Here is a 13,375-nt window from a genome sequence, read left to right as displayed (position 1 = left end):
AAATAAAAAATGAGTAGATAACACTTACCCCAATCCACATGGTGAAAATTGCTTCAAAAATCGCTCCAATCTGAGCTCCATAACTCCAAATATGCAAAAATGACCAATCCCTCGAACTTAAAGCTTCTGTCTAGTCCTCCTCATTTTTGCGAACAATGAGCCACTTCTGCGGCATCGCTTCTGCGACATGAAGCTCGCTTCTGCGTAATAAGCTGGGAAAATTATTTTTTGCACCTGCGGAAAACATCCTCTCCTGCGCCATCGTAGGTGCGACCACTGAACGTGCATCTGCGCATAGGACCACTCCTGCGCCCAAGGATTTCGCTTTTGTGCACACGTAGGTGCGCCTCTTCCTCCACATCAATGATGATCTCCATCCAAGCCCATTTGTGATTTTGCGACCATTTGTCCGCATATGCAGACTCGCGTTTGCGTCCATTCTTCCGCAGATGCAGAGGCACCGCAACCAGCATACCTTCAGCAATGCAACATGAAATGAAAATGATCTCAACCTCGTCCGAAACTCACCCGGGCCACTCGGGACCCCATCCAAATATACCAACAAGTCCCATAACATAACACAGACCTACTCAAGGCCTCAAATCACACCTAACAACATCAAAATAAGGAATCGCATCTCAAATCAAACTTAATGAACTTTGAACTTTTCAACTTCCAAAACTCGCACCGAAATATTTCAAATGAACCCGCAATGAACCCAAATTTTGCATACAAGTCCCAAATGACATAATGAAGCTATTCCAATTTCTAGAACAACATTCCGAATCCGATATCCAAAAGTCAACTCTCGGTCAAACTTATGAACTTTTCAAGCCTTCGAATTTCCAATTTTCGCCAAATTGTGTCGAAACCTTCTAGAAATATCCAAATACAAATATGGGCATACACCCAAGTACAAAATCACCATCTAGACCTAACGGAACCATCAAAACTCCAATACAAGGTCAAATACTAAAAATTCAAACTTGGTCAACTCTTCAAATTTAAAGCTTCCTAGTTGAGAATCATTCTTCCAAATCAATCTCAAATGACTTGAAAACTAAAACCGATGATTCACACAAGTCTTAATACATCATATGGATTTACTCACGCACATAAACTACCAAGCAAAGTGCAAATACCCAAAATGACCGATCGGGTCGTTACAGTTAGTGTTACTAAAAGTCGTGTTTGCCAATTTGCTCGCCTTATGCTGGAAAGCTTCAGTAGCCTCCATTAAGGGTTTTATATGCCAGCTAGTCTTTATTATATTTTCAAAGTTATGATGGTGGCACCAAAAAGTTTCAAGTCTGAAAGGTTTATTTCTAGACCGAGGGTTCACTTAATAATATTTAGAAGTAGAGGGGTATGAACGGAGCGAGTTCTAGGTAGATGAGTTATGGTTGCATCAAGATATTTTTCTATACATCGGTCGTTAGCTAAACATCTATCACGTCTTTCTAAAATTAAACCATTAGATCCAACTCTACAATTTGTCGAGGTGTATTTAGCCCCTTTAAAACCTAGATCCATTAGTAGGCAGTGATTGATGCATGACCAAAATTTGGATACATGGTTAGTGTTGATAGGTCTACCACCCCACTTATCATCTTGGGAAAAGACCTCATTAAAATCTCCTCTCCACGGATATTACAAATAACTAGATTGATTAGTCTATTCATTTGAGTTGGGTGGGGATGTATGGTTGCTCCTCCTGAAGTAATTGAGTCTGCCTTCTCAATGATGGGCACAACATCACTACAAAGTTCCCTACTACTTCCAGGAGACGAGGCCGGATTGCTATGAAGCATTTGTACATGGTTACTGGCATTTGAATATGTATTTTCTATCTTTCATCTCCTGAAAGAGCATGAGAGATGCTTCTCTAATGCTTGAAATTTCTGTGAATGATCCCCTGTGGTGAGGGATTATTATTTCCTCTACTAAATTATCTTCCATCTGTTGTTCCTCTTATTCTGGTTTGTTGGTAGGGGTGGTTGTTGGTGATGTATATCTAGTGGGATTGGGTGGTCTTGAGGGATGGGTTGCAATGGGAAGAAAATGGGGTTGTTTGTTACTTGCTCCTCTGGAGTGAAGTATGAAAGTTGGTAGATTAGGTTCATGTTGTTGAGCGGGTTGAAGTGGTCTAGGTGATTCCAATGGGTTTACATGTTGTAGAATAATATTGGAGCCATAGCGGGGGCTATTGGGTCTAGTATGTTGCTCATCCACATGTGGTTGATATAGTTTTCCATTACAAGAGTCATTCCCTCGGAGATGAGTTGGGCTAGGAAGTTCAGATTCTTAAGCACTATCCATACTTCCTAGCCATTGATGTTTATTGGAAAGAAAGTTGCATGCCCCTGAAGGCCCTGCTCTATCCATGATATTGGGTCTTGGTTGGGAGGAAGCGGTGGAGACACATAGGTGGGTGGGTAAAATAAAATTTGTGGCGGGAAGGGAGGAGGATTTTCCATGGATTGATGTTGGAATTTTTTCAGAAGATTGAAGATTGTTGATGAAGTTGGGAAGATTAGTGCAAGTTGATATAGAGGGTGTAGTAGTAGTAGTGTTTAAGTGTGTGTTTAGTTGTAATGGTTGCAAATCCTTTGATTGAGATTGTGTTTGCATGGTATTTTAGGTGCCTTGGGGAGGAGGGTCGTTGAGGATTGGTTCCTCAATGTTCATCGACACATGGCCATCCAGGTCGGCCAAGTGTTTAGCTATTGTATGGTTTGTTTGAAGATTGTACTGAGAAATTGGATTTGTATTAGCGGGTAGATTAGTTATCAATGGGTTATATTGTAGACTAGGGTTTTGAGTGTTGCATGGCTTTGTTATGCTACATGTCGTATACATATTGGTTGGGGTATTATTTGGTGATAGAGGCTGCCTAGGGGGTATCAAAAAGTTTGATTTGGGAAAATGTTTGTCACTAGATTCATCCGTTAGTATCCTAGAAGTATGGGGGATTAATGTCTTCCTCCATTAAAGAGGAAAATTTATTAGAGGTAGGAATATAATTAATTTCCTTTTTTGTGGGGATTGACCCTAAATTAGTGGTCGTTTGGATGGTATGTTCAGTGTCTTTTGTGGTTTCAAGATCTTGGGAAGATGAAAATAGTAGTGTAATTAATTAAGGAAGGTTTTGTAGACGAAGAGACAATGTTGTAATCTAATTTTTTGCTTTATAAAAAAGTTTTTGAGTATCAAGATACTTACCTGAAGCCGCATCGAAATTTTTTACGTCTATACCTGATTTTGGATTGGAAGATGCACCCAAATCTTGATCTTATTGTAGTGACTGTTGTTTTTCCATCTTCTTCGATTTGTTATTGTATCTCCTTCTTGGAAAAGGGACAGTGCACCATGTTTCCTCTATAAGTTCACTTTATTCCTTGTGTTGAGGTCCTTCATGGCTACTGGTTTCTTGTGAACATGGGGACATAAGGGGTCAGTGTATCCTAGACGACCACAACTTTTGCATAAGAAATTTTCACCTTCATATGCTAATTGCTGGAGGTGAGTTCTGATTAAGATACTTGGTTGGACTGGATTTTCCAACTAAAGTTCTACACATAGTCTAGCGTAATGATCCATTAGTGTAACACTGGTGCGTGCATCAATTTTCAGAAATTTACCAATAGAGTTTCCAATTTTCTGGAGTATTAGACCATCATAGAACTCCGTAGGTAATTATGGCAGGCATACCCAAACGACGGTGTGTATATGTTTTTCTTTTCCGGCTACAAAACTTGGTTCCCATTGCTTGACGGATATGAAGTACCCATTAATGAACCAAGGTCCATTTTGTAGAGCTTGTATTTTATTTTCTTCTTTTGTGAACTCAATAACAAAAAAATCATGGCCCAAGTCAATCAGAGAGAACGTCTCTATTGGTTTCCACAGTTTGACGATTTTTTCCTTCAGATATTGATGTTGAATACGTTTGCCAATTAGGTTGATTATTAGGGAGTGTTTCCATGGAAAGTACATACAATTCCAATCCTCATCTGTTAGTTGAATATGTCTGATGCCTTTGGTGCTCAGTTCTATTGTGTCTTCGTCTTCAATTCTCTCTTCCTTCATAGGTTGTATTGGTTGTGTGGTTAAGAGTTCGAACGAGTTGGGGCTGATGTCCAGTTAGAGTGACCTGGAGTCTGTCATCATCTCACGGGCTAGAAGTTTATCCTTGAAGAAGGATACATGAATTTGTTCGTTTGTTCCAGTGTATTCATTGATAATATCGAGGGATTTCCGAGGGATGAGTCTTCCCAGATCATTGTCTTGGTTTTGGATGTTTTGGTGCATGAAGATTCAAATCTTTAAGACTAAACTTTTGAAACTTGAGAGAGAATTCTTGTAGATCTAACATCTACACTACAATATACTTTGTAATGTTTCTCCATAAGCCTACCACAACACATATATGTAGAATAAGAACCAAAGTATCTAATTCATGCAATAGAATTATATCATGGCACCTCTTGTAATTTGGCACTAAAACATCAAAAAATAGTTGCTAATGATAATAAAGTCCAGACATCATTCTCAACCTATAGTGTGAAGCTGATCAATTCGAAATTTCTAGCTACTGATGTTCAAGTGTTCTCCATGCTGCAAACATTTGCTGCACTTTCCTTATCATTTCATTATAGTTTCAACTAGCTTGTTGATTAAACCTTATAAATCGATCGCTAACCTTTAAATTCATATCGAACCAAACGATATCTCAGTAGTTAGGTTAGCAGATTAGTTTATTTAAAAATTGATAACCGATAAATCGAACTGTTAAGCACAAATATCTAGTCGAACCGCCCAATAAGCACCCTCAGTTTTCACTACTGCAATATACTAAAATTAAATTTAGTTTTTTTATCCATTTTAGCCTAAATCAAGAAAAATTTATTATTTTCTTTCAATGTACCCTTATCATTCATAAAATTTGAAAAGTTTTTTTTTATTTCGTTTTCAAATATCTGTTTGTTTATAGATTTTAAGCATTTTTAGCAAATTGTGAAAAGAAAATCTTCAAATAGTTTTTAAAGTTTTTGAAATTTTCTACTCATGAAACTTCAAATTCTTTTCAAGTAAAACACATGTCCAAACACAATTTTAACTTTCAAAAATCACTTTTTAATTTCATTTTCAAAAACTCATTTTTTCAAGTTTCAGTCAAATTCATGTCCAAACGCTAGCTTAATATACATACTTCTCAATCATGGCTTCGTCCATAGGATTTAATTACCACTAATAATCAAATTAATTTCTTAGTAGTATAAATTATTCCCTCCATTCACTTTTACTTGACACGTTTTGACTTTTCACGCCCCTTAAGAATAATAAATGAAGTGTATAATTTACCATGATACCCATATTAATTAATGCATATTTTTTTGGATTTGAAAAAATGATTTGAAATGAGTAATAAATACAGTGGGTATACCATGAAAAAAAACTTTGCCTTCTCTTTATATGCGTAAAATAATAAATAAAAATAAAAATCTATTTTTAGTATACATGTCAAATAAGAGATAATGGAGCATAAAATAAGACCAACAAATAGTCTCTACTAAATACACCTCAATAAATTCACTCATCCAGAAACGAGGCAAGTGGAGTTTGATGTCATTAATGTGGTACATTTCTTCCTTCTTTAGACAGCATTCATCACAACAGAGCAGCAGGACCTTTCCTTGTACTAAAATTTGTGAAGTAGTGGTCACCTTATAACCTGCTTGATTCAGACCCGATATCCTCCCGGAGAACCGCCGGCCGAGAGTTATGAACACGCGCCGACAAATGCGGCTGCTTTTTGTTTAGTCATTTCTCAAATACTGACTTGAATGGAAAATATTTTTTTTACCATGGATCTATGGAGGAATACAACCTGGATCACGTCATAGCCACGTGCCAGTCAGATAAGAAAATGTACAAATTTAGTGCTGTTTCGCCGTTTAGGGAGAGGCATCGCTTTTTGCAGAACAAGGACATTTATTAATGTTTTGTTGCATTATTTATGACTAAATTTGGTACACTTTCATTAAATGTTATTCTCTCTACTCCTTATTTTATAAAAGTTGGGATAGAATTGATTTCTCTGACATGCTCAAGCACTAGTAGAAAATAAGTGGGCGTGTTTGGACATAATAATTGTAAAATTTCTGAAAAAAGTAAAAAAAAAATTAAAATAATTAAAAATAGTATTTGAAAATTAGAGTTGTGTTTAGACATGAATACGATTTTGGGTTATTTTTTAATTTTTGTAAGTAATCTAAGTAAAAATTTTGAAAGACAGTTTTTTGGAGTTTTTCAATTTTCGAAAAATTCAGAAATTTATCTTCAAGTGAAAATTGAAAAAATATGGCCAAATACTAAGTAGGCGTTTGACCATGAATTCCAAAATAAATTTTTAAATTTGGAATTTCACTAAAATTTGAATTGAAGAAGAAGTTGTGTCTGGTTATAATTTTTGCAACATATTGAATGTTTTTTTTTTTGTAAAACCATGAAATATGATTTATACCCCATAACTTGTAAAAAATATCAAAATCGTCCCAATTTAATTATACTACTTGAAATAAACAATTAAACATTCTATTGTTTAGCAACATGGTAGTCGTCACAAGAAAATAGTTCATTATCCGCTGCAGTAACTTCATCTGATAGTCGAGGAAAAACATGTGGGTAGTTGTAGGTTAATAATTGATGGGGTCATTTTAAAAGTATAGGGTAAATTTGTAAAATTTAAAAGTAGTGAAAATGCATTTTCAAGTGAAATTGGTAAGATATGGATAACCAAAAATTGTTTTCAATTTTTTTTGGAAAAAAGCAAATTTTTTGTATGTCCAAAGAATTATTTTTTTCAAAATAGTGTTTCGTTATCAAATTACAATTTTTTCAATTTCACTGAAAATGCATTTTTAAATTTGAAAAACTAGTGAGAATCAGTTTTTCAATTGAAAATGGGAAGGTTGCTAATTTTTAGTTGTAAAATATTTTGAAAAAGAGACATTCAAATATGTTGCAAAAATTATAACCAAAAACTTCTTCTTCAATTCAAATTTTAGTGAAATTCCAAATTAATTTTTTTTTTGGAATTCATGTCCAAACGCCTACTAATTTCGAAAAAAAGTAAATATTTTCTCGAAAAAAAGTAAAAAAAATTTATGGCCAAACCGTAGCTTCCTAATATCTTTTTTAACAATGCAGTAAACTAAAAGGAACTTGAAGGAAATTCTATTTTGTATATATCAGTGGAACTTCAGACATTTTGAATAAAGTTTCATGAGAAAAAAGTCTGCAAAATAAAAAGTCCCATGATTGTAGATTTTGAAAATTAACCAGTGTAAGAAAGAACTTTTGTTTAGAAGTGCATCCTAAAATCAAATTGCAAGAAAATAGTTTTTCTGAAAAAATCTTTTTGCAAAAATAGTACTATGAGAAAACTCAAGTAAATACAAAATTTTGTTGAAACAAACAAACAGTTAAATGGATTATTATTTTGTTTCAAATAGTATTTATTATATGAAAGTCTGAAAGAAAATCTACACATTGATACTTGAAAACAAAATAATCTTAAATGTTCAAAATTTGAAGTACCAAAATTACGAATATGTGATTTTTTTTACACTCCTATTGTAAATTAAAACATCCATATATAATTATATTTTCAAGGAATTTAAGCTTTCCAGCCAATCTTTAGGAATTGTTTGATACAAATTAATAAAAAGGATCTTTGCACAATATAGCATTCAATATGCAAAAACAAAATAACAAGCAATTTCAATAATTAAGTGGATTGAAGCACAGTCGTTGCAATTTCAACTTTTTTTGTTGGTAACAACTGTGAAAATTACCATAAACAAAAACAAAACAATATACCTATAGAGCACCTAAGAAACCAATTTGGTTGTTAAGGCCCCAAACAAAACTATTTACATAATTTCCTAATTAGTAAACTACATCTATGAGCTCTCTTTGATCCTCTTAGCAAATTTACTCTCTTTCTGTGATCTCTCTTTTTATCTGTGCAATTATAAAATACCTATTTATATTTGTTCCTTTAAAGAGCATCCAGTTTCTAACAGTCTATGTATGGTAGATTGTAGCCCCCCATATTGCAATGATCACTTCCTTTTCGAATTGTTTCCGGTGTCTGGGTTTGATCCACTACAAACTATACATGACTCCTAGCTTCCCGATAGTTACTCCAATCCAGTTTGCTAAGCTTTAATTCCATGATGGCTTCTATCCAGCTAAATTCACAGAATAGGTGTTGTTGTGTCTCCATACGTACAACTTCACATAGGCAGCAACTAGTGTCCTCCACTGGTATATGCAGCTTCACCAATCTTTCTTTTATGAGTAGTTTGTCTTGAGCTGCCAACCAAACAATAACTCTGTGATTAGGTTGCAACACTGAAATCCAAATCAAGCCAACTTCTGGAACTTTAGACATGTTAGTCTTCATGGCTAAGTAACTCTTGCTCACTGAATATTTTCCTGATGAATTTAGTTTGTATGTCCTATTCAAATACCAATCGACCATCTTCCATTGCCTCTTCAATAAAGTCCCAACTAACCATATCATATGTCTTTCTCATGTCTTTCTCAGATCAATTTTCATCATACATTTAGGAGAGGTCTTCCTATTATTGTGCGTTAACAAATCATGGCAAATAAGTACATTGTGAACCAATGACCTCCTTGTAACAAATGTTGCTTCGTTATCAGCTACTAAATGAGTGGTTTCCATCTTTAATCTAGTACAGAGCATCTTGGAGATATATTTGTACAATACATTACAACAAGAGATGGGTCTATTACTAGCTAGCATTTTCCGAAACTTTGACTTTTGGAATCAAGGAAACCATGGTAGCATTCACTTGATTCAACAATTTTCCATTGTTAAAATTTAACTCTAACATTGCTTCAGTTATGTCTTTGCCTATTATTTCCCATGCAGCTTTTTATAAAATCTACTTTTATATATATCCGGACAAGGACTCTTATTATTATCTATTCCAAACATAGCTTCTTTAACATCCCTCTCTGTGAAAGGCTCTACTAACTCAATTTGTTACTCTATGCTCAGTGTTGGACCATTCTTCAACAATCTTGTATGAGCTTTTATTCTTGTTGTATCCTTCCTCCCCAATAGTTCTTCATAGTACTCCACCAGTATTCCAGCTATAGCATTAGATTCTGTTTGCACCCTATTATTCTTATCATGTAGCTGAGTAATAACTTGTTGCATCTTCCTAATTTTATAAGGGATAATACATAAGATGCATCCTGTACTTGTGCGGAAAAATCAGTTTCACACTTAACCTTTATGGGCGTCCCATTACCTCCTTATACTTGTCCGAAGTGAATTTAATACCTCCCTGAAAGATGACGTGGCAACGAGAAAAAAGAAATCTTCTTAAAAGCGAGTGAAGAGCCCAAAAAAGGTTTAAAACTCATTAAATTGTACACGTATCAAATATTTATTGGATATTATGTATTTAATACACTTAACTTAATTAGGCGTGACCCTCTTTTCTTTCTTTTTCTTTTTCCTTTTCTTTCCCCAACTTTTCTTGTCTCTCCTCATCCTTTTATTTTTCTATCAGCAAAACCTCCATTGATGTCGATCCCCTTTCCTCTTCCTTACAGAAAATTAAGATGGAAAATTAATCAAAGAGTGCAAAAATCATCGACTGTATTTTCATATTTGATTAATGAAAACCCATGAAAATGATTTAACATGGAAAAAGTCAATTAATCTATAAAATCCGACCAGATGTTGGCCGAAAAAATTCCTCCGACGTGGGCGAGCTTTCATTTTCTCCGGTCAAACTCCAAGCACGTTCATATCTCTCTTCTCAACCCATTTCCTCTTGGTATTACAATGCCAAAAATCGTAATTAACCTGAAAACTATTTATCTAAATTTAAAAAATTTGATTGGAGTAAAGAGTATGAAGGGAGTCTGAGAGAAGAGATTTTCAGAACAAATATAAGGAAAGAGACGCAAATTTATAAATAAAAGAATAAGGAAAAGGAGTAAAAAAAATTTTAGAAAAAGAAGAAGAAGTTAAATCAAAGTGAATCTGGTGTGGTAATATGTGGTCAAGACATAGGGAGAGGGTGCAACACCTTCTACTGTGCGACTGGTTGTATATGTCTCGGGGAGGTTTTAAATCACTTCGAACAAGTATAAGATGGAAAAAGAACGCCCGTAAAGGTTAAGTGTGAAACTGATTTTTCTGCACAAGTACAGGATGCATCTTATGTATTATCCCTATAACTGAGAAAAAATATTTTGTATTGTCATCACCTAGTCTGATCCATGTTGCCTTGCTTCTATGTTGCAGGAACAACTCAACCAGATAAGATGATTGCATGTACTTCTGATACTTCACTTTTTCATCTTGCTGAAGCACTGGATCCAAAGGGTTGGCTTGCAAAGATCTATGAGCCAGAACTGGAGCTTCCTATCTTCACTTGCCTCTGTTAGAATGTTTCTGAAATGTTGCCCATTCAGCTCTTTCAGTTTCCTTTTTAGTAACTTAAGTTTCTTTACCACTTGTAGCTTTTTACATCCATATAATTGGACTTACCATACCTCTTTCACTTTATCAGCAACCTGAAAATGTTTCGACCAAATATTACAAAATTGAAATGGCTTCCTTACTCTAGGAGGAGTATTCAGCATAGCTTAATTGGGTAGTGTTCACTTATGCTTTCAAGCAGAAATATGGCTGCATAGGCAGGCATGTCAATTAACCACTTATTGTTAGCAAAAGCCCAGTATATTTTTGTAAACACCTTTGATCTCCTTGTTTATCATTCCATGAATATTGACTACCATGAGTTGGAAGTTCTAGCAGTCCACATGATTCTACACAAGTGTGAAAGTCCAGCATCTCAACTAAAGTTATAGGATTCCCTCTAATTCTGTGCTCCTGGTGCAACACTGAGTTGAAATCACCTAGGACTAACCAAGGGATATTACACCCTATACTCTAATTCTCCAAATAGCTCCACAATTCCCTCTTTTCTGCCCTTTGGTTAAAAGCATACACAAAGGTCAGCATAAATATCACCTACATAGGAGTATACCTCACCTTGCAAGTAATTGCTTGTGCTGAACTAGTAACAGGAGTTACATGATAATAATCTTGCCTCCAAGTAATCCAAATTCTACGATTGTAATGATGTTTTAGGTTTGTGACATATTGCCAGCCTGCAAACAATTTGTTTCCTAGACCCTCAATCTTATTAGCTTTGACATTTGTTTATAATAAACCATCTAGTCCTACTTCTTGTTCATTGCAGAGGAGTCTGACCTCCTTCTGCTTATTATGGCCATTGAGGCCCCTTACATTCCAACTTAAAAGACTAACCATTTACTGAGAGAGAAATAAGCTAGCCTCCCTCATTTTCAACTGAGTTGATTGAATCTGAGTATTATTCCTTTCCTTGTCAAGAACTTGGAATGAATATTTATTGATCATTTGCTAGTTTTGTCTGAACTGCTGCTTTCTTACTTTCACTAGAGTAATCCACCATGTGGTCTGATCAATTGGTCACCCACTCTGCACATTTTGAGTCTTCACTAAGTTGGTAGATGATTCAGTAAGTGTCATTCCCCTCCCCCCCAGTCATGGCTACTGCTTTAACATAGTGTATCTTCTCTTGATTCCCTGCCTCTTCAATATCCACCCTTTGTTTCTCCTTCTGTTCTTCTGGTTTCTCCTTCCTCACATGTTCTCTTTGTTTTGGTGATCCAGATTTTGTAACCTTCTTCTTTCTACATTCCTCTTCGGAGTGCCCATACTTGCGGCATAAATTGCATAATGTAGGTTTTTTAATCATATTGGACCTTTTGTTCTAATAGTACTCCCTTCTCATTCCTGAACATTATCACATCAAGAAGCTTAGCATGCATTTCTACCTCTATCAATAACCTAGACAAACTGAGCCCCATTTTTTTCTCAGTATTGTGATCCATAAGAAGTGATTTCCTAATTAAACTGTCTATTTTGCTTAGGACCTTAGGACTCCAGTATTTGAATTGAAGGCCGGGTAGCTTGATACATATAGGAACTGTAAGTAGTTATTCTCTTGTAAATTTCATATCCGAATTCCATGCTTTAACTATAAATGTTTTATTATCGAAATGATAAATTTCCCCTTGTATCACTTCATTTTCCCCTCATCTGAATCAAATCGAACTTATGTAATTTCATTCTCCAACATAGAAATCTTGTTGATTCCATGCTTTGCCCACAACCTCTGAATGTATCCACTTAGCACAACAAAAAAAGGGGGGGGGGGGGGTGTCCCAAGGACATAGCAAACTACTGTCAACTTTCAGTAATCTAGCTCAGAACTTATATCTTCAACGTCAAGTACACAAATAGAAGACTTACCGTGGGTTTCAGGAGCGATGTATTTCATTTTGAAACCGGCATTCGAGATTTTCCCGATATTGAAGTTGTCCCAAATTGACCTTTTAGGCACTGTCTCTTCTACTTCCTCCACTTCCTCTGCCCAAAGACAAATTGCGATTGCTCGACGGCGATTGAACTATTTTAGCCCATTCCTTTTGCACTTTTACATGTGAATCGGTCTCTTCGTCCCTCAATTGTTCCTCCAGTTGTGTGTTTTCCTTACCCCTCGGTAACCGATTCACTACCACATCAAATTTGTTTTGATTTCCTTTCCTTCCTTGATTTGTAGTTACCAACAATGACGACGCTTGCACCATTAGTGCTTTCTGAGGTGGAATTCGTGCCCTCTTCCCTATGGATGCACACGTTAAGCTACCATGCACTGAGAGAAAAAATGCATCGCCGAAACTTAGGCCGGAAAGAAACTCTCTTTTGCAATTTCAACTTATACCACTTTTAAGTACAAAATTTCAATTTCATCGACACCTTCTCATTTTCGATCATCCATGTTCCCTCCTTCACTCTCCAAAGCCACCCGTTACCTTTAAATTCCTTTTACAAAGAGTAAAAAGGAAAAATTTTAAAAGTAACAAAAAAATGCTCCATATGTGATTTTATATGATATATTTTCTTTTAGTATGTTTAAAAAATGAAATCTTCATATTTAAATTTTGTAAGATCTTTATTTATCCTTAAATCTTCTCTTCATTCCAGTTTATGTAATTATACTTGACTGAGTAAGAAATTTTTTTAAAATTAGGAATCTAAAATAAGTCAAAAATATTTACGTTGCTATAAATCGTATTATTAAAAAAATAGATATTTAAAGTTAAATTGTTACCGCCAAATATAAGAAAATATTATTATTTTTCAAAAATAAGTTAGAAAAAAGGTCACATAAATTGGAGCGAATGAAGTAGATGATTTATATCG

At 35.0% G+C, this 13,375-nt stretch overlaps 1 long non-coding RNA gene across 1 annotated transcript; it reads right to left on the bottom strand.

Annotated features, from left to right (window-relative positions):
- Positions 1 to 7,815: 7,815 nt before the first annotated feature.
- LOC104244916 (uncharacterized) lies at positions 7,816 to 13,110 on the bottom strand. The gene is made up of 2 exons (XR_715614.2): positions 12,422 to 13,110; positions 7,816 to 10,632 (listed from the first exon to the last, which is right to left on the bottom strand). It is a non-coding gene; the product is annotated as an uncharacterized lncRNA (long non-coding RNA).
- Positions 13,111 to 13,375: the final 265 nt, after the last annotated feature.

This window comes from Nicotiana sylvestris, chromosome 2 (genome assembly GCF_000393655.2).
Source record: "Nicotiana sylvestris chromosome 2, ASM39365v2, whole genome shotgun sequence".
NCBI classification, from domain to species: domain Eukaryota; kingdom Viridiplantae; phylum Streptophyta; class Magnoliopsida; order Solanales; family Solanaceae; genus Nicotiana; species Nicotiana sylvestris.
Note: the sequence above shows the minus strand (reverse complement) of the source record. Positions and strands in the feature narration are given on the sequence as shown.